A 22946-nucleotide genomic window follows, 5' to 3' on the forward strand; every position below is an offset into this window, starting at 1 on the left:
GTTAGCACTCATGTGAACCTAGACTGTACTCCTGCATGGAATATCTAAATCTGACTGTAATTTTTCAGCATTTAGACTTATATATAAATTTAAACCCCACTAGCACTGCAATCATGTACATTGTATATAGTGTTATTATTAGTAGTATTAAGGTTAATATTGTTTGTTGATTTTATATATTCTTTTCTTAATAGTGTGAATTATTATATCTTTATTTATATTTATAATAACTGCGGCTGCTGTTACACCCAAATTTCCCTCTGTGGGACAATAAAGGCTGTTTCTTCTTCTTCTTCTTCTTCAATAGCAAATAAGGTGACTAAACGTGAGGCGCTGGCTGCATTTACCTGTTATAAGAACTGTTTTACCATCCAGCCTTTGCAGGTCGGTGAAATATCTCCTCCTCTTCATCCATTTCAAAATGAAGAACAAACCAAAGCTGCGATAATCGTGTAGAGAACATACATTTCCCAGCGAGCAGCCTCCCCGACACTGACGTCTTTAACCCGCAGCTGATGCTGCTGCTAGCTCGTTAGCTTGCTAGGCTAGCTGACTGAGAGCAAAGTCGCATCTTTTATTCCGGGTTCGGTAAACGCGGCGGACTCGAAACGAAACGGCACGAATCACAACACACAACAGTAGCTTCATTTAATGCAACAACCCCCACCACCCGCGGCTCATTTCCAGTCTATTTGCAGGAAAGATGAGAGCTGTGCTTATGCGCCAAACGCTCGCCCTGAAATCTCGCGAGTTTATACGTGAATACGACGAGTGAGACATGCAGGAGTTACTGGTTAAACTTGTTACTCAAAAATAGCTGAACATGAAATGAGTTACGTGACAGTGCGAGTATTGGGAGAATATGTGCACGTTGTCTGTTTCCTGAAAGAAAATCAATAAATAAAAACTTCCGGTCTGCGTTAGTTTGTGAATCAGTGCCTCGTGATTCACAGCTGTAACCACACTCGGATACTTAATTTCCTCCGATGACCTTTGGCAGACTTTCAGCCAGACATGGTGTAACAGGCAGGAGCGTGAAAGGTGCTCTGGTCTCCGAGCCAAAGATGAGGGGAAACTTCAGGAACTTATTTTTCCTCTGTGGATTGCTTCTTATGTTTTCATCTCACACAGCTGGTAAGGCTGTTTTTTAAGAATGAAAATGATGTCGTATAGCGGCAGTGCGGTTGTTACATAGATTTTGATTTATTTATTAGTGTAAATAGCTATTGTTTACTAGGTCAGACATGCAGGGGACGGTGTGGAGATGTCCTGGAGAAGTGCTCCTGCCGCGCCACCTGTATGACTTTGATGAGCTGCTGTGCAGATTACAACCAGTCCTGTTTCCAGGTGATGCCTCACTCCAGCTCCATGCTGGGTGGAGAAGCGCTCAGGTGTCTCAGTTTGGACCTTCCTCCCGGTGGGAAGCTTCTCTGCAGGTGCGCTTTTGGAGTATATGATTATAATCTTTAATTTTAAGGTGAGAGATATGTTTATTAGTATTTAGAGGGCAGTGTGGGTAATGAGGCAGTTCCCAGTGCTGAAAGGTGGTCATGACCAACTGTGAAGGAGAAAGATTTGACTTTGATGTTAAGGAAATACATAAGCTGGAGTTTGTAGTCATGTTTGTTATTCATTAGTTTCTCTGTACTCATGTTTTTCCTTTTCTGTCACAATAATAAAATGAATTGTTACTTCTTCCTGTAATCACTGGGTTTCAGTAAGGATACATTCACAGATCGGCTCTGTGAGCCACACAGTTCTTGTGAGACTCACATGTCTAATAAATTGTGTTCTTTTTTGTGCAGGTTCAAAGGTGAAATTTTACGTGATGGATTTATTGATGCTGAGGGCCACGCGTACTGTATCTCTCCTCTGTTGTATGAGACGGGTTGGATACCGTTTGATGTCTCCACAGACGGCATCAATTTTGACCGATCTGCACAGTATTTTTCAGGTCAGCTGCTGTGGACGCACCACTGCCTGTCAGGATTATTTAGAAACTAAATGAATAAAAAGAAACTAAGGAAGGTTTGGAAAGTATTTTAAATGCTATTTAAAGAAACCTTTATTGTGTTTACAGTATTTTAATTCCCATTTTCCCATCTAGATATTGGCCAGTGTGAAAAAATTAAATAACATTATTGCTTATTATTGCTCCCATTAAATTATTAGTACTGTTAGTACCACCTGTGTTTACATGTGTTATGTTTAACTGTCAGTCCATCCCAGTAAAGCAGACCCTACTTCCAAAGTTATCCTGGTGAATGCAACGCAGTGGCAAAACTACGGCACACCGAATGTGGGGGGGCGACTGAAGATGACTTGGAACAATTCTTTGATTCGAGCAGAGAGGATCAACGTAGAGCTGTGGGCTTACAGAGAGTCCCAAACAGGAGGAGGGACGAATGCATCGCCCCCACCGCAGGCCCAGCTGCACTACCTCTACTCTCTTGGAAGAAATCTGACCAACAGCGGTGCCTTCAGCTTCAGCCCCAAACCCAGACGGGAATACTCTGACTGGGAGCTGGGAAATATCCGCATTACTGCAGGTTCCACCGCAGAAGGAGAAAGGTATCCATAATACATATCAGGCATTGATTATCTCATGTCTAAACATCATTTCAGATCCATATTTGGTAGTATTGGAAAACCTTAAACTTGTCATAATGCTGATGATTTTATATCTGTTGCAAAGTGGTTACAATTGTAGGAGTGTGTGTGTGTGTGTGTGTGTGTTACCCCTTCAGCCTAAAAAGGCTGTCGGGGTATTGTCGTCACCCCACCAGGCGGCCAGCCGCCTTTCAACTTTGCTAACACAATAATTCGAGAACGCTGTGACCTATGATGTCCAAATTCACACCACAGGCGCATCTCCTAAAAATCTCAGACTAGCTTGATTCATGGTGACCTTGACCTCAAGGTCAAGGTCAGGTTTTCTGAAAATCTTATGAACGCGGTAACTGCAGAAAGATGAACGATGTCCAAACTGATGCCATCGATGCATCTAGTAAACATCTCAGACGACTTGGTTCTTACAGGTACCACCAGCAGGTGGGAGGGGCTTCTGTGCTCACAGCTGTGGTCCTGAAATGATTCAAATGTCATGCAGAGGGACGAGCAGAGACGTGCCTGAAACGAAGAGGCTGAGATTTATTTTGGCTCAAACCTTCACATACGCTGACCTCGGTATTTGAAACCTTGGTCATATTTAATCTGATCATAAAATGCACCTTATGGTGAGCGTATCAGTATAATGATGATTTCATTATTGTGGGTTATATTTAACATTTAACATAGATTTTAGATGAAAATTAAAGTCATTCATCAACCAAATAATGTGCTAGCATCTGAAATATGAGCATCTGAAATACTTTGTTCTCTTTTATTTTATTTGTACCAAAATGTCATTTTTTGTCTTCTGCTGTTAGCTGCAAAAATATTTCCTCTTTGAGCAGAGAAATTGTTAGAGGCCGTTTTGTTTCACAGTTTCCTCACATTTTATGTTCAGAATGATAAAAGCTGTGCGGTTTATAACACAGAGATGTGCGAGGCCTCTGGAGTGGCGCTCACCTGTTAGCCTGGCACCTGGAGGAGGCTTTCAGAGAGAACTCTGCAGCCTGGGCGCGCAGCAGGTGTCTGCAGTGGGACGACCTGGAGACAAACCTGCCAGACTTCCTCAGTGAGCTCATCGACTGTCCCTGCACCTTGGCTCAGGCCCGAGCAGATACGGGCAGGTTTCATGTGAGTACCTCAGAGAGTCCTCAGACATCACCGGTAAAAGGAGAGATTGTGTGTGACACAGTGAGGCTTCTACACTCTGAAATGAACACATCCTTATCAGTTAAAATATATTTACAGCTTAAAAACTCACAACTAAGAACTGTTACTGTTTTTAAAAGGAAGCTGCTGTTCAGGGTGCAAATATAAAGATGGCTGGCAGGATTTGGGCAGGAGGGCTGATTTTCTGTTTGGACTGTGAGGGTAACATTGTGGTAATATTGTCAAACATTTAAGATTTTATCATTATTTTAAATCAATTTTATTATTTCAGACTGATTCTAGCTGTGACATTGAGCGGGCAGTGTGTGCACTTACCATCCAGGTTGTGTCCACTGTGTTCGAGCGATTCAGGCCAGGTAGGCGTGACATAATCGAGACAAATCGAGTTTTGGATGATTTAAATCTGAAATATGTTTTTGCTCTTTCTTTATGCGACTTTATTATTTACAGCCCTGAACACGGAGCAGGGCAGCAGTGCTGCTACGACCACTCAGGTGATCTGGTGTTCACGGGAGACTCGGTCGGCGGAAGCACCCCGGACAGAGCTCACGACTGGGGCTCGCCCCCCTACGTCCAACCCCCGCGGGTGCCGGGGTATTCCCACTGGCTTCATGATGTCCTGAGCTTCTACCACTGCTGCCTGTGGTCAGACCGCTGCCACGTCTACTTAAAACATCGCCCTTCGAGTGGGTGTCAAAACTACCAGCCACCAAGAGCAGGTGAGACCGTCCTTCAGGTAAATCATGTATTTATGGACCACATTGGATTAAACAGTGGAATATAAACCTGTTTATTTGAATCATTATTATTAAATAGTTAATTTTGTAACAGCGCATTTCTCTTTGATAAAAGAAAACGTTGGTGTCTGAAAATGGAACAAATAGAAATTTGTCAGTGTGTACTAGTTTTAAATTTGTATGTATATAAATATACTTTATAAGCATCCATATGTATTGGTTCAAGAAGTAGGCCTTCACTGAGAGTTAATCTTTATCCAAATACCTCTGACTCATTATGACCTCTTGACCTCATTATTTACTCTGTAAATGGTCGTTAGAGCAGCAGGAGGTCCGTTTGCAGGGAAAGTAAATGAACGACTGAATAATCTGCAGCTCAGAGTGAAGATTAACAGGCACAGAGTAACCTGTGTATTAATGTTAGAAAAACACTGCTCAGATGAGTGAGCGATGAGACGATGAGGTGAGACAGCGTTTGTGGGCGTCGTTGATTTGTGTCTCGATGCCTCACAGGTGTCGTCCTCGGGCATTCGCATTACGTGACGTTCGACGGCCTCAGATACACTTTCAGCGGTAAAGGAGAGTATCACCTCGTGTCCTCCCCAGAGACAGAGCTGAGTGTTCAGGTCCGAACAGCACAGGTGAAGCTGAAGAACGGTGAGTCCCTGTTGGAGGCGGACGCTCCGTCTGTATCCACTCATTCATCCTCGTGATGCAGCTGCACCTTCATTTGGCTACTTTTTACACTATAGTCTGCCTCTGGTATTTATCCACATGTACATCACATTTCCTGATGCATCTTGTCTTATTTTGCTGGCTTTTAAATCCAAGCCCCCCCAACTTTGTTTACACAGTGAGAGGAAGTGATGTCAGCTCCTAGTTTAATGACAGCCTGTTTCCTTCTTTCCCTCTTGGTGTGTCTCAGTCAGATGTGCTGAAGAAGAACAGATGTTAACTTCTCTTTAGCCATTATGTACGAGCCATGAGTCATGTGACTTGGACAGCCTGATGCCATTAACAGTCCCCTCATTAGATCAGTGAAGACAAACATCTAGTCAGCCTTTATTTCCTTATTTTCTCTCATGCATTTATAACATTACAGTGGAGTCTGAAGTAATCTGTAAGAAGAGCCAAAAGCTCGGGCTCACCTTCTCCGCTTAAACGTGTTTCCAAAATGTTTTTTTGACTTTTGGCTCCAGCTGATGTCAGTGACAGGGGGATACCCTGAGGAGGATCTAAGTATCCAAAGCACACGGTTCTGCCTGTGACCACAGAAGGGTCTGCGGTCCAAGAATAAAACAATCAGTGCTGCGTAAAAGGTGCCCCTTAATGCTGATCTCAGAGTTAATAATGCATCTTTAACTATGTAATATTTATATTCAAAAATAAGGTACTTTGGCCAGAGCCACACGGCTGTCATCAGTTGCTATGAAACAGAACGGTTCGGATGTTATTGAGGTGCGTCTGGCAGCAGGAGCCCGCCTTCAGGTGCTGAAGAACCAAAGCGTCCTCCCGTTCACTGAGCAGAGCTGGATGGAGCTACACGGTGAGGCGTTAGGCACTCCTGACTCTTCACATGCAGCAAAAGCAGCTTCTTAATTATTAATAAATAAAATTGATTTTTGTGGTGATCTTTAAGGATTTCCAGCTGCTGTTGGTGTTTATCCACTGCTTACATTTATCATCAGCTGCTTTAACATATTTAAATTTGAGGCATTTTTAATGAGATCCTGTTTTATGAATCACAGCAGTGACTCCAGTCTTTAGTTTCATTGCTCCTGTTATTAGGCTGGAACATGAAGTTATTATAAACTCACTCTAGCATCGATCTCTTCCAGGAGTTTTCGTGTTCAGCTCCTGCCCCGAGAGCGTGACTGTGACCTTTTCCTCCGGCGCTGCTGTGGAGGCTCGTATGTTTGGAGGAAACATGGCGGTGACCGTGCTGCTTCCAGCAGAGTTTAACCGCCACGCCCGGGGTCTCCTGGGTTCGATGAACTCCGACCCGTCAGATGACCTCACCACGCAGCTCGGTGAGGTCATCCCCTCAGCTAACGCCACGTCGGAGGAGGTTTTTACCTTTGGAGCCGGCTGTAAGTGTGAGAGGCTTTTGTTTGTGAAACAGCAAAGAATCAATCAGAGTGATCAATGCTGATAACCAGTTATCACTGCAGATCAATAAATGTGCTAATAAAGGTTTTAATTTTCTGTCTTTACAAAAGCAAAATGTGATTATACATACATTTTTATTAAACCTCTGAGCGCGCAGCAGGAGAAGATACATGTTTCCAGTTAACTCTGATACATTTAAGAGTCCATTAAGAGGAAGTGAGAGCACAAATTTGGGGTCTCTGTGTTTACAGGACAGATCTTTCACCAATCAGTCAATCAATCAACAGAAAATGACTGAAAGTTCTTCCCTGCAAATTATAGAGTTACTAATTATTTTACTTTTAATACTACACTTTAGAAAACAATCAGTTTTAGATCTTTAGTTTATTATTTTTAATCTTAAAAACCTGTGTGTGTGGTGTGTGTGTGGTGTGTGTGTGTGTGTGTGTGTGTGTGTGTGTGTGTGTGTCTCCACAGGGAACATTTCAAAGAACTCCTCCCTGTTCACCTATGACTCGGAGCACCTGTTGCACCTGTATTCTGTCCCATCGAGCCACGACGCGGCCTTCGTTCCAGCCTTTTCTCCTCCTCAGAGCCTTGATGACCCTTTGGTGGCAGACGTGTTGGTGATGTGTTACGGAGAAGGGGCGCAGTTCTGTAAACACGATGCCCTGATGACTCAGAACCTCACGGTGGGAAATGCCACCCTCAGGGCCTACGAGGAACACCGAGCCCTGATGGAAGCCCTGAAGCCAGGCAAAATAAATAAACAAACAAATAAATAAATAGATAAATAAAAATAGAAGATCTGAAAATGTGACTCAGCACGTGTTGTTGGGTAGAAGTGACTGTACACTATAGTCACATTGTGCAGAAAATAAACTTGTATAAATAAGTGTAAATATTGTTTTTGAAAGTTTTTATGTTCATAGATCTGCAGTGATATGATTGAATGTGTTATGCTCCCTCAGTGGTGTCTTGTGGCTGGCTTCCCACACCAAGGAATGGGAGAAAGAATGGGACTCGTTACCTGGAGGCGAGTACTCTGAGCTTCACCTGCAGCCAAGGCTACATAATGTATGAATCTGCAGAGCGCACCTGTCTGGGTGACGGGACCTGGACGGGAGAGCAGCCCTACTGTATCACAGGTAGGCTCTACAATGAAAAGCACAATAAATGAATAAATGTCTGCGTTATGGTGAAATGAGATCAGCAGGGATGAATGTGAGAAAAGCAGCAGTAATATGAACACATACACCAATCAGGCATCACATTATGACCACTGAAGTGAACTGATTATCTTCATCATGGCAGCTGTTAGTGGGTGGGAAATATCAGGGAGCAGGTCAATATTTAGTCCTCAGATTTAATGTGTTAAAAACAGGAAAAATGGAAAAACAAAAGGATTTGAGAGAGTTTGATAAGGTCCAAATTATGATGGCTGGATGACTGGGTCAGAGCACCTCCAAACTGGTCTGCAGGGGGCAGTATCTATCAAAATGGTCCGAGGAAGGAACAGCAGTGAACCAGCAGCAGGGTCATGGGCAGCTGAGGCTCAGTGATGCACATGTGGGGTGAAGGCTGACCCGTGTGGTCCGATCCAGCAGACGAGCTGCTGCAGCTCAAATTGTTAAAATTAATATTGGCTCTGGTTCACTTAGCTGGGAACACCTGAAGGCCAGGCAGCAACAGCAGAGTGTGATGCTTTGGGCAATGTTCTGCTGGGAGACCTTGGACCCTGCCGTCCATGTGGAGGTTACGTTGACACGTACCACCTACCTGATCTTTGTTGAACAACATCCTGGTTCAGATACCACAGCACAGCTTCAGGGGTCTGCTGGAGTCCACCCCTCGATGGGTCAGCAAAAGAGGGACCAACACAATATGGTGGTCATAATGTTGTGCCTGATCTGTGTATGATATTATGTGTATTATATAAAATGAAAATGTCTCTTCTAAACAGTCTCTTCTTCTATGTTTTTCTACATTTTCTGATGCTTTTACATCAGTTTGGAGAGTCACAGCTTTGTGCTTTTTAAAAAAAATTAAAGTTGAGTGTGTAGCACACGTGGATGTCTGAGAAGAATCACGTTTTATGCATCCTTAAAGACAGTCTCCACTGGCAGCACAGTTCAGTACCACATGTCTATAAACGTGTTTGATTCCATATCTCAAACTCTTTGTGACTCCCTGCCGGCTGAGCCTTGCTGCACGCTGTCATTGGCACTGAAGTATAATATAATTTAGAGCCGGTGAAAATGTGAAAGCTGTCATTTTTCTGTCAGTTTAAACTTACGGGAGGTGAGCCCCGTTCTTGTGTTTCAGTCTGTTGGAAGCAAAGATTAAACTGACTCATGGTTCCTCGCGCTGACCTTCAGATACAAAGGTCAAAACTCCTGAACCTGAACCGGCGTGGCTGTTTGTGAGCTGGAACCACCTGGATCCATCTGATGGTTTCATTCGTCACCTCAGCTGTGAACTCAAACCGAGTGCTGTAGTTTTAAGCTGGTGCCATTAGGTGGCAGTATTTCCAGCTGAATCCCCTCAGTGCCTTCAGGATCAGCAGCATCAGGATTCATTTTGCAGTGTGGAAGCCAGAGCGTTTTTTTACTGCTAATTTTAACCCACAAACGTCCGTGTTCGGGAAGAAGACTCACACACATGCATACTCAGATTGTTTAAGTAGCACCTGTTACTTTTTAATTTTTGTTTTGGCTTTTTGGCACTACAGATGTGACAAATATGTGAGCAACAGTTCACATGTTTGTAATGAGCAGTAGGTCCCGTTTGTTTGCCTGCATTAAGTGTGGATACTCTGTAACGTATTCAGTACGTACTTTGTAACATCACCTCCTCGTGTAGTGTGACAGAGGGGACTAATGCCTCTGTCACAGAGGCTTGGCTGGTTTTAAGAAAACTATAATTGACATATTAATCCTTTAAATTAAGATTTGTTGAAATGGTGCGTCTGAAAAGCGGTGAATCAGAGAATCAGAACATCTCAACCTCTGATCCACCTCTGCTTTCATCCTTCTGTGGCCTCTCTCCTGCCCTCCATCCTTTCCTTGTTATAACTGCAAACAGAGCCTTCCTCTCGATAGTGATCAGGGATAAATTAACTTCACAGAACAGATTTGGAGTCCCTTGTAACAAACAGCTCGGTACAGCTGGATACAATTGATCCAAATTCAATTATTAGCATACTGGTTTCATAACACGGTTATCTGGAGCAGAGCTGTTGGTGATATCCTTGTTTGTTTTCCCTACATCTGTTATTTGGCTTTTTTCTCACTGATTTCCTTTCTGACTTTTTTGCTAAGGATTTAACTGAGCTATTATTTCATCATGCATAAGATTACCTTACCTTACAAATTCCCTTTTGACCACTTGGACCTGTGCACCTTTGAGGGCTGGATCTCCTCCAGTGTACCAAACTTTCTCAAGTCAGATCTCGCATTTAGGATGTGCAGTGAGCAAAGAGCTCTGCATGGACAGCGTGACCTGTGGGGTGCAAAGTCACGCTGCCTGTGAATGTTGTTAAAAATGATGGGAATTCTCCCGGTCAGCCTCCTGACCCCGCGGACTGCCTTTGGCCTTAGACGCTGCTGAAAACCTGCTGGGTCATAGCCGGAGACCAGCTGTAATCAGCAGTGATGCTCATCCACACGAAACTCAGGTCACTGTGAAACATAAGTCAGGTTTTATAGTTGATTTTGAAACATTCCTGCTTTACTTCCTGTCCTTTTAAGGAATACTGGCCACATGGTTTCATTTGTCTTTATGGTCCAAGCTGTGGACATCTTTGATTGCACCCTGCACCCTGTCTCTGACAGCACACAAACAGTCGTACGCAGTGATGTAGTACTTTACATGTGCCCATTCTGCAAGGCCACACACACACACACACACACACACACACACACACACACACACACACACACACAAAGGTGGACCTTTTTAGCTATGTGACAATGATTACATTAGCTGCGGCCCTCTCATTAAACAAATCAGAGCTAACAACTGCCAACATGACCTCAGGTTCTCAGTGGCAGGTGTTGCATGAGCTGTGACCTCTAACCAAGTAAACAACACTAAATCCAGACGGAGCTGGAGACGCCCTGGCGGAGCGCTCCTCCTCCCCTTAAATGAATCACTGCGGCGGATGTGCAGGCCGAGCAGTCGCAGATCGGAGTCACGGCTAAGATGAAAAGGCCGTGCGGCCGCATCCAGTTTGACTTCTTCTGTGAGTCACTTTAATGAGCTGCTGCTGAAATGGTGCCTGCTATCAGCAGAGGTGACAGTAAGTCCTTCCCATCAAAAGTGGATCTCTGTGAAGTTTCCTATCACCACGAGCCTCAGCTGTTGGAGATGATGCTGTACTTGTCAGCGTGCTTTTTAACCATTCCAGATTTCAGGTGGTGGTAGTGGTGCAGTGTGCTGTGAGGATAATGTTAATATGTTCTGCTGGATAGACGGGAGTGTTGGAGAAGTGAAGGTGGAGTTTGGACAGAGTCTCCTGAGTGCTTCTGATCTCAGCTCTGATGGGGCTGAGAGACACTTACAAGGTTACAGAGTTTACTGCCTCGTCACGGTCCTCTGAAAAACAATACCCCGGGCTGAGTATCAGATGCATACCAATAACGGGTTCAACCCACCTTAATGGCCTTATAATATTAATAAAGTTCCTTGCATAGAGGAGAATAAAGCGATTAAAGGAAAGGTGACAGCTGCCAGAAGGGGATCGAGCAGGAATGGTGACGTGGGTTGCAAGACAAAGTCTCGCTCAATTTTCTTGCCGTGGTTCTGTCTCAGATCCCCCTGAGATAGAGCAGCTGAGCGCTGACAGAGAGATGAAATTGGTTGGTAAATTCAGGTTGCGTAGGAGAATGAGCTTTGAAATGCCAACCAGGGGCAGCTCGAGACCTTAAAAGCAGTCATGTTGCTCACATTTCAGGGTCTCGCTCGTGGCCGTTTCTGTCTCTGCCTGATAAAATCCGCTCAGCAGGTTTTCTCACCTCTCTGTCACATTTTTATTGTTTCTATTCTTTTCACAAGTTCTGTTTTATTTTACGCTGATATTGACGAGTCTGTTTACTTCAAAGCCAACATAAGGATGAGGTGTCAGCAGTGCTGAGTGTTGGTAAAGGATTAAGGAAAAACTGCAGTGCTGTTTCACACGGTGCTGAAGATTATAAGATCTGCACCTTCATGTTTCAGAGTTTGTGTCAAAGATGCACACGTGCTGTGGCATCGGCGGCTGGTTGGTGAAGTCCTGTTAAAGACACAAACTGAGCATTTTCACCTCAGATCTGTGATCAGGAAGCCAACCAGCATATACAGAGAAGCCTTCTGACTGACCACAGTGTACAAAACTGACTTATTATTCTATGCACACGTGTACATGACAGGCCGTGTGGTGGAGGGGACTTCAGCTCAGCTAACAGAGGCTGTATGAAAGGTTGGGGTCTCTGGAATTTGTCTTTTCCTTAACCAAATAAGATGCATTCAAATGTAACATTAAAAAATAGCATTTTTCAGCCCTTCTCCCCGTGCTGCTGTCACACAGACCGGATTACTCTCTGTTTAAAACACCCACTTACACGAGGCTCATAAGAGGGAAGGTGTTCTTACTGATCTAATAATACTCCAAACTTTCAGCTCTCCGGGTAAAGCCATCAGTGGCAGTTTTTACTGTCTGAGAATTAAACAAAAAATTCTCATCCATCATTAAAAAAATAAAATGTCTTTGGGGTTTGTTTGTGTGTGAAGCAGCAAAACTAAGGAAAACAAAAAGTTCTTCCTGCTTTCGTTTCACATTTATTCCCTCATTTTGTACCTGAATTATACAATAAAGCAAACCTGATAAGCAGCCAGTCTGCATCATTGCTCTGAAGAACTTCATCCTGCTGAGTTGAAATATTAGTTATTGATCAGGGTTACTACAGCTGCTGCAACTTTGCATGCAGAGTCCCCTTTAAACGCCAGGCGATAGACCGAGCTGAAGTGCAGGTGCCGTGACAGGCAGTGTTTTGATTGGCTCCTTCCTGACTTTGTGTTTAAGTGTCGATGCAGCTGAGTGCTTTCAGAGGTTGTACTTGGAACGTTTAACGAATAAAGTTTCCACGTTCCAAATTCCAGGAATCTTTGCACCTGTCACGTTAAGTCAGGCGGGGTGAGATGCACACATTAGATGGCAACAACAAATATCTTTGCTATAACCGAGGAGAGACAGCAGAATGATTTTAAGATGATATCAGCGATATCGCAGAGAAACTGTTCTGTGAAAAAGCTTTATGTGATAAGAACGTAGCTCGAGGCGGTCGGGCTGAGTTAGCGCTATGAAAACACTCAGTATTCTGACGAGCAATTTCTCTCAGAGATAAACTGAGGAGTTTTATCTGTCTGAACTATTATGAACTCAGATTTTCTGAGCTTGAATTGGTAACATGTATCATAATATTTCCTCTATTTTCACAAGTGCTACAGATGAGTGATGTGCACTTCCTTTCTCCACTGAGCCCTGTGTGATATCTATCGTGTTTAACTCATCTCACTAGAAATGTGCTATTGTTTACTTCATTATTTATTGTTTGATCAATGAAGTTTGAGTTGAATAATCGGATCCAGATGAGGACAGAAATTACCACCCTATGAATTCTTTTTCCCAAGTGATGTTAAACAGAGCCAGGAGTTTTTAGCCCAGCTTTTCCAAAGATCCTGGTTTTATTTTGGATGCTTATAATATTTACACAGAAACAAAATTATTTCACAAAAACAAAAACTACCAGGGCTAAACTTTTTAGCCCCCCCTGATATGATGCAGTTGATTCTGTGTCTGCAGCCTGCTCTTCTTTGGAGAGTCTCTCAGGCTCCTCCAGATTTGATGGTGTTCTGGTGTGGACCTCAGTCTTCAGTTCACCCACAGATTTTCAGCTTTTTTCAGCCAGTCAGTAACGTTCACGTCGGTCCTCTGGTGGAGGTTCTTCTCCAGGAGCCACGTCTTTGGGTCGTTCTCATGTTTTGTTTGGGAAGCGTCTAAACTTGCACTGAGAGCTCGAATCAAGTTCACAGTTTTACACCCATTTCCTCTTCTTCATACTCTCCTAACATTAATGACTTTACTCCAGATAATAAAGCTGTAACAGTGTTTAATGCTGGGCTGCTGTGACTTTCACAGATGATCAAGTGGGCTTTGTACTCGGTGCTGTTGGTTCCCTCTCAGCTCTGGTTGCAGTGGCAGTAATGATCAAACTGCACAACAGGAAACAAAAAGGTGAGTTACACTTCACAGAATAATCCATCTTTGTGTTTATGTCATAAAAAGCAAAGGCAGATATGATATCAGTGTGAGGAGTTACAGTTCTCACAGGTTTGCACCTGCTGCACTTCTATAAATGAAAAAATGATTTCTTACCTCATCAACTGGATTCTTTGATGCTTTTTAGCTGAGAAGCACAGCTTTGATATCCAGGAGGCTAAATTATATCATCTGACACAACAACAGTAAACTAGTTTATATTTACACTGTAAAAAAAAAACAGGTAAAGTCACTAAAACCTTCGAGGCATGAGCTGCAGATTTCATCTCACAGGACAAAAGTACTTCTGCTTCTACAAGCGAGTTTTAGAAAAAACATCCACAGTGAGTGATTTCTGTTTTCTTACTGTCACCTCAGTACTTTGAGTACTTTAATAGAGGCTGTAGTCTCAAATGGGGACATTACATTTGGGCTTTTCTGCACTTCATACTTGATTCTGCTCAGTAGTGTTTTCATACTTTGATAAGCCATGTTCACTTTCTTGTGTTATGCTGTAAAATAAACCCATCGTCCCCATATTAGGACAGAAAGTAATGACTTCCTGTCCAAAGAGGAAGCTTAGTTTGGATACTGTCGGGTCTCATCATAAATAGCTAGCAGAAATTACAGATGCATCCCAAGCATGAGCTCAGGTGTCGTGCAGATAAAGCACAGGAAACACTGGAGCTGATCAGTGAGATAATATCAGATCACATAAATGCTCGTCTGTCTCTGTTCTTTGTGCTTCTCTCAGTATGAAGCACAAGTGTAAGGTCTCCTCGGGTCAGGCGCTCTCTGAATTAAGACATAACTATTGGCTTGTTTTTGTTTGGTAGGCCTGCAGCAATAGCCACCCATATATCTTTCATTCTGTCTTTGATGAGATTATACGTTTGAAGTTGGAAGTTGGTACATAGCTAGAGGTCCTCTTTCCCTCTCATTTCCTCCCAAGTCACCTTTTTGCTGTGCTCGCAGAGACACACACAGATGCAATGAATCCCACCTGCTCGTTTGATATTCAGCATGTCCCAGCCTCCTAAACGTTACTCATACATTTTCTTTCTGATCTGATCAAACCTGTACACCCCGTGGGATCATACTTATGACTGCAGTCCAGAGAAACAAGAGGCCAATAGTAGCGCTCGCTCCTGGGCATATGCAGGTAAATTAAAGGCCTGTTTTATGGCTTCACAGACTTCATTTGGGCTTTCCCCCATCATAACTATGGCAGGAGAAGGCAAAAGATGGATGTTAGTACTCAAGAACCACCTCCTGCTCCCAGCATCACTTGGGGCTTGGGGGGTGGATGAATCTGCTATGTTTTGAAGACGTGAGGGCGAGGAGCGTGCACACCTGCCCTCTCTTGAAGTCTTGATCGTAGGAGGCCAGGTGTAAAAAGATGAGTGTCAAAAGGTCTGCAGATGTGAGTCAGGTGATCTCAGACAGCATGCTGGTACACATGCTGCTACTGGAGACTCACAGCACACACACACAAATATGCTGGCTTAGAAATGATGCAAAGTTAAGATGAATAACTTTATATTGCAAAGAGTATTTAAATGATGCACTACAACAATGATGGACAGGATAGTGAGCTGAATCAGCAGAGCGAGTTCTGGGAGTCTGCTCCATGGTGGCCTGTTGCTATAGCTGAGCCATAACACTGTTTTTCACCACACAAACACTGGAAACCACATCACACATCCACCACATTCATGCTTTAAAGTTAATGATTTGAACATAGACATTAACAGTCCCATGAGTCTTTGCACTCAGCGGCGTGGAACTGACAAAACAGTCAAGTAGGTGTTATTAAATAAACTGATTATCAGGCATAAAGCACAAAAACTCAGAGCAGGTACAGTTTTAATATAAATGAAGTTAAATTAACAGATGCATTTATAGCCAACACTCTAAATAATATAAAGATGGTGTTCATACAGTAGCCCGAGTGTGTTGAGACATCTTACACATTCCTAAAATGAGCGGTGACACTGACATGCATGAACACACATGCACCCACAATCTCCTCCTGACGAGTGCAGACACCGATTCGTCTCCAACATCAGAAGCGTGTCAGGGTGGAAGCAGCAGGGGTCTTACTGTATTTCACATCATGTCTGGGTTGTGTGTCTGGGGGAAAGGAGCAGTGATACTACACAACTCTGTGTGTGTGTGTGTGTGTGTGTGTGTGTGTGTGTGTGTGTGTGTGTAACTAAGGCATCCTGAGCCTGCTGCATGTGTCTCAGACCTGCAGGGGTACTTTCCACATCTAGGGTTACTTTGCAGGTTTCGACAGGTCGACAGCAGCTCACCGCAGTAGTAGGAAAGTCGTTACACCATAAGATGTGCGTCTGTGTTTGTGTGTCTGCATGTGTACTGTGATGTCTTCTCCACTTCTGCTTTATGACACATCAAAAAGGCAGAGGGGTGTTTGTCTGCATGTGGAAAAGGGTTGAGAATGAATTTCAGGATTGATGTGGGAAGAGAGGTAAACCGTCTTAGCCGTCAAATTCTGTCTCATTTATGCATCTAAAAATATGGCTTAAAAATAGCTCTGAGTTTGGGAAGCTTCTTCCCGACTTCTCCTCATTTGACTGATTAATGTTGATGTCGGAGTGGAATGAAATCATAATCACACTGGAGATGTTGGCTAAGATGACATCATCAGTAGTACAGGAGGACACCTTTAATAACCTGCTGTGCTGATGGGTGCTAACACCTTCTTTTTGTTTGGCTGATTTGGTCGTGAGAGGTGAGCTGGTGTTTCTAACAGTGTTGGATGTTTACAGCACAGATGACCAGACACATCATTAGGTACACCTTGCTGAATTCTCTTAGGCGAAGATTCAACAAGCTGCTGGAGACTTTGGTCCATATTGACATGAGCGCATCACACAGTAGCTGCGACTCTCCCGTCCCACCACATCTGGTCACTGTGGAGGTTCACAAAACCAGTTTGAGATGATCTGAGCTTTGTGACATGAGGTTATCAAAGGTTGGACATAACCAGCAACAATACTCAGGTAGCCCCCCCATTAAACCAGCCTGAACCGTTGATACCAGGCAGGATGGAGCCGTGCTTTCGTGCTGTTCTGACTCCACCATCTGAATGTTGCAGCAGAAATTGAGACTCGTCAGACCAGACGATGATTTTCAGTCTTCTTTTGTTCACTTTGGTGAGCTCGTGTGAATCGTAGCCTCAGTTTCCCGTTCTCAGCTGACAGGAGCGACACGTGGTGGTCTTCTGCTGCTGTAGCTCATCTGCTCCAAGCTTTGACATGCTGTGTATTCAGAGATGCTCTTCTGCATTGTAATGAGCAGTAATTGAGTTACTGTTGCTTTCCTATCTCAGAGCCATCGTCCGCTCTCCTCTGGCTTCCTGCAGATGTTTGTGTGTGAAAATCCCGCCCGAGCAGCAGTTTCTCTTTAAGTCTTCCTCTTTCTGATGCTCTGGTGCTGAATGCACTGAGTTACTGCTGATTAGATATTTGCAGTTTAATGAGCCTGGTCGGTGCAGATATTCCTGAAATCCAAGTACCAAAGCATAAATGATGACCTCTGACTGAAGATCTTAAAGAATGGATTCACATATGATCAGATCTTTATGTTTTTAAACTTGCTGTAATCCTTTTCAGTTCTGTCTGAATCCTCTTCCAGACATTGTAGGAAGTTCAAATGATCCTCCTGAGCTTTAGGTCAAAAAGCAGCCAAAGCTGCTTCTGTAGTTCAGACACCGCAGGAAGGCGTGCTGCAGCTTCCTCTCAACATTTACGTCCTTGTTTTATATCAGCTGCTTAATAAAACACTATCAGTAAGAGCATTAAAATGCTTTTATTATGAGCTGAGCTGAAAGTGTGTCTATGACTTCTTCTGCTCCCATGAAGCAGCAGGAGGAGGGCTGCTGATGAAAATGTGTTATTCTTGTTTTTGTTGCTTTTCAGGTTTTAGCTTCTTAATCTTTTCAGTTTGCTCAGTGACTCGTTTTCATTTGTATTTCCAGAGAGAGAAAAGACGAGCCGATCCAGATGGTGAACCAAGAGCAGACCTGCTAAACTCTGAGTCCTTTTGAATTATGGACCGATCAGCGATGGCCACAAACATGTTCAGAGCTGAGCATTTGGACATCGCGCTGCCCAATAGGATGGCGCTGTTCTCTTGACCTGTTGACCTTACGGAGTAAACCTCAGGCACGATGCTTTCAGCTTGTTGTTTGGCCTCATGTTTTTGCTCTTGTTTAACTTGGAAAAGCTCCAGGTTGTGGTAAATGGTGCATGGGGTGACGACTGAGGGAACTGAAGAAAAGGAAAAATGCCACAGTTGTTTTTATATCCTCGTTCTGCATGACCGAGCGTCCGATCTTCGTCAGAGAGAGAATTGTATAAATACTAAATGGAGTTATCATCATTACAATCAACACCCCCTTCGGTTTAAAATGGGACCAGATGTGTTCAGACTCATGTCAAATGTGAAGTGAACCCGATCGTTCTTTGGTTGAGAAACGCTGAACTCAGCGCAGCCTACGTGTGGGCTCGAAGCCTTCAGTCAAACCAAGGGTTTTGCTGAGTGACTGAGAAATCCACAAATGTTACATAAAGGTCGACTTTTTACGCTCTGTCAACACTCGCTTTCTGAATTTTTGTGTACATGAAGAAGTTTGCCTTCGGTGCTTTCAGAGGCTCGGCGAGTGTCTTTTAGATGAAACTAAAGCTAACCAGGAAGAAGCTTCTCTTTATTCTCACTGGAAATATTTGTAATAATATATAATCTGTATTTGAAAAACAATGCCGGAGTAAAAGAATCTGACTCACAGAGGAAATCAATAAATCATTGTGTTGTACTACGGTTGTGTGTCCTTTGTGTGTGTGCACTCAGAGCTCAGAAATAAAAGAATCACCCAGCAGGCACGCCCCGTCGGACAGACCGTCATCTCACGTTACCCCGCGGTCTTCTCCCCCACTTTGAACCTGACTGCGTCTCCTTTTCCAAAACAGAGCCCTTGGGGGGGTAACAGGAAACACAGTGACAGGGTCCCCTGTGGCTGATCTCTGCGAGTGATAGGTGGGGTCCAGCTGGGGTAGAAGAAGGGTTTTTGTTGGAGGCTAATTGAAATAACGTGGCCTTCAGCACATGGAGGGCTTTGAAGTTGGTGCTGCATGTGGACGTTGTTGTGCAACGCTGTATCTGTTTCCAGCTCCTGCAAAGCCCGACTATTCTGCTCTGATCTGCCTCCTGTTGTTTTTCACATAAAGTCACATTAATGTTTCCTAAAAGCATAAGTACTACTCCCTCTGTTAGTTACCTGGTAACAGGCCCCGATAGCCTCACAGAGGTCAGGTAAACCTCCCAGGGTGTCGATGTCTGGGGTCTTTCTGCACTATCAGCTCCGATTTGACTCACTTGCTCTATAATCTCCTAACTGGGTGCAAATTTCCCTCCTTTCATGTGTCAGTCGGTGCTTAGAAGAGAAGCAATGGAGCAAGCCGCTGCGCCTGTTTGCAGAGTCAGATGCTGATTAATTGCGTATGGATGAAAGTCGAGGTTTTTCATCTCAGTGGGGGCCCGCGCTAACCCTGGCTGTTTACACTTGCTTAACATCTCAATAACCCGGCATAATTAGTTCAATCATATTCAAACACAAGTAAATACTAACGCACTCTGTGCAAGCCTGCTGCTTTCGCGTGGGACTTTTCCCATTTCTCAGATCTGCTCTGCATCCCCGGATTATGAAGGAAGGCTTCTGAAGTGGCTTTTGGATGAGGCTTTTGTTTTGGGTGTGTGTTTTTGTTTCATGTCAACTGCAGCTTTGCAGGTGTGCTTTGTCCCTTAACTTCTAATACCTGATAGCTGAACAGCTCCGTCTGATGTTCTCCTAATTTTAAGGCGTAGGTTGAAATAAAGATTGATTCTGGGATTAAGGTGTTTGCCCAAACAAGGAGTTTTGTCACTGCCAACGTGAACGCGTGACATCGAAGAGAAGATTTTAGAAAAGTCAGCTAATCCTACGGTGGATAAAAACAAAAGCTTTGCTTTTTATTTTGCAGATATACATTATTTTTACACCGTCTTTTTACACACATGGCAAAATCCTAAAACCAATAGGCAATTAAAGGACTAATTAAAAATCATCGGTAACCTGTATCAGCATATAGAACATTAGCACCACTGCACAAAGGTCAAAGGTCACTTAGAAAGACCGTCATTCTTAAAGGAACAGTGCCTGTTTTTATCTAATATGTCCTGAGATGGATCAGAAATGCTGTGACAATGATGAATAATGGAATCTGTAGTTTTAGGCCTCTGTGGGAGTGATGTGATCAGCAGGGCCTCCCACTTTTCTGTTCTAGTTAGAACCAGTTTGTGCTGTTCTGTGGAGAGTGCAGTGTACACATGAAGCATGAAGGCTTTTTGTGCTCACTTTCCCACATGAAATAACCTGCATTTGTTGAGCACATGAACAGTGTTTTTATTTATATATATATATTAATTTTTTGCTCTTTTGAGATTATAATTAAACCCACAAAAGCTCGAGACAGTGAACTAGCCACATGTATAATTTATTTCAGCTGTATTTAAATAATTACAAACGGGTTTTCCTAATGATCACAATTTTAAATGGAAACTGTTGCATCACATTTGCTGCTCATCTGAATTGAGCAGAAGCTCATTCACTAAATCAGAGGGTGGTCGGTGAGCCACGGCTGAACCTGTACAGCAGACATTTACAGCAGCTTCAGGCCGAAAGCTTCTAATCCCAAAGTAAAAAACAACATGGTGACAGTAAACTGATGACTCTCCTGCTGGAGGCCAGATCTACCTGCAGTTCAGTCAGAAGTTTACATGCGTTCATCATGGGCATGAAGGTCATGGTGACAGCACTCATTGGATTGATCAATACTCAGAAGAATGGGAAAGGACCTCAGAGAGGATCTGAGGAGGATAAAACGGTCTCTTGGAGCCATCGCTAAACAGCCACAGATTCAGAGATCATCAGTTCAAACAGCTGTACATAAAGTACAAGTTATTCAGATGTGTCACCAAAGACCCAAACTGTCAGCCTCTGATGAGAGCAGATTGGATAGGATGTTCAGGAACAGCCCAGGAACCATGAAGGCTCCAATCTCCCATTAACTGGAAACTGCTGGAACACCAGCGTCCAGTTCACATCCCCATGGACTGAGAGGGAGCTGCCCAAGAAACAAGCCTCCTGCTCCAAACTCAACACCTTCAAGCCAAACGAAAATTTGCACTTAAATCCCTTCAGGAGAAAAGTTTCCTGATCCGACGAGGCAAAGATTGAGCTATTTAGCCAGGATGATGTTAGAGGTCTGTTTGGAGGAGGAAAGGTGAGACCATGGTGGTGGTAGCATCATGCTCTGGGCCGGTTTGCTGCCAGTGGTCCTGGTACATTGCACGAAGTGGGTGGAGTCATGAAGAAGGAGGACCTCCAAATTCTTCACCTCAGATCAGCAGCTGCCTGCAGAGAGTTGACGGTGATCAAACTCATTGTAACAGGTTTTGGAAAAAAGGCTAACGTTCAGCTCCTGTTTGATTTCACTAGTTTCCTGGAGAACTCCGGCTTCCTCCCGCAGTCCAGAGACATGTTCGGTCAACTGATTCCAAAGTGCCCGTAGCTGTGAATGTCTGTGTCTCTGTACCTGTGTGTGGCCTTTGACCCCATTACAGCTGCAATAGGCTCCTGCAATCCCACACTGGACAGTTATGAAAATGGATGGATGATTAAAAATGTTACCAAAGAGTAAAGAATGATACTTTTATTGATCCCACAATGGGGAAATTATAGTTAACAGAACACCCGTCCAAGAAAAGACAAACAGAGGGAGATACGTGCCCGTGGCCTTGCTGCCATCACCGAGAGGTGCTGCCGTTACAAACGATGAAAACAAAATATGATGTTTATCACACATTTAAGGGATCAATGAAACTCATCTTGAAACTATTCTCTAATTTTACAAAACCAGAGTAATTTTTTTTTAACAAATATCTTTGTTATTAATGCTTCTAATTTCATTCTGAGTTGTATTTTTCAACTAATTTAAACTTGGCTTGATGTTCTTTTCCAATTTCCTCTGATTTGCTTCAGTGCCGTGGGCCTAAAGATTGTTAATAAACATCAACAGCTGTCTTATCAGAGCTGTGACGCGCGGCATACAAAGCAGATGGACTCCGTACTGAAAGCTGCACCTCAGCCGCTGCACGGACTCAGAGATGACTCTTCAAACACAAACTTCTCTGGACATTAACACCACCCACCCACCCCCCGTCATCATCAGTCATCTACATCTGAGGCTGAGCTTCATCCCCCGAGGCTGTGATCCATCGGCCACCCGTTGGACCCGCGGTTCATTTTTCAGTGGAGCCGCTGCTTTTTATAATGGAGCACGTCATTCTGTCAGGCCACAGGAAAGGCAGATACCTCACTTTACTACACCACAGATGAGCAAAGCAGGCCCAGTGTGCCCGATCCACCCTTACAGATGTTCATGTGCCCAACACAGGAAGTCATTAAAGAGCAAATCAATCAGTCGGCTCTGTGGAAACTGGGGGGCGGGGTGGGGGCAAACCTCCATGGAAAGCTTGTGGACGGGCACATTGCCAGGGGAGTGAGACGCACTACACGGCTTGTACCAAATCTAAATTCATTGCAGGCTCTTGGAACCGTGTTTTCATAAATACGAGAGCCGGGTGGAAGCGATTTCCTGATTTGGAGGGATTCAAATGCAAAGCGGTGGAAAGCTCTGACAAAAGAAAAGTGCGAAGTGAAAATAAATAAAGAATTGTTAGTGTTCACTTTCTATTTGCCCAGAGGCAAAATATTTTCAAAGCTTATTCTCTTGCTAAGAAATCATTTTGGCGGCGATAATCCTCAAACAACATCCTGCTCCGGTTTCTCTGCAGACAGGAACACCAACCATTTTCAGAATAAACTTTCCTGCTCAGATGTTCTCATGAATAAAGATGTGCACTCTGGTTTTCTTCATGCTGTGCAGTCGTTCTTTGTC

The 22946-nt window shown here is 43.7% G+C and overlaps 1 pseudogene; it reads left to right on the forward strand.

Annotated features, from left to right (window-relative positions):
• Positions 1-914: 914 nt before the first annotated feature.
• LOC115785709 (sushi domain-containing protein 2-like) lies at positions 915-18766 on the forward strand (annotated as a pseudogene).
• Positions 18767-22946: the final 4180 nt, after the last annotated feature.

The sequence above is a fragment of the Archocentrus centrarchus genome, chromosome 9 (genome assembly GCF_007364275.1).
Source record: "Archocentrus centrarchus isolate MPI-CPG fArcCen1 chromosome 9, fArcCen1, whole genome shotgun sequence".
Taxonomy (NCBI): domain Eukaryota; kingdom Metazoa; phylum Chordata; class Actinopteri; order Cichliformes; family Cichlidae; genus Archocentrus; species Archocentrus centrarchus.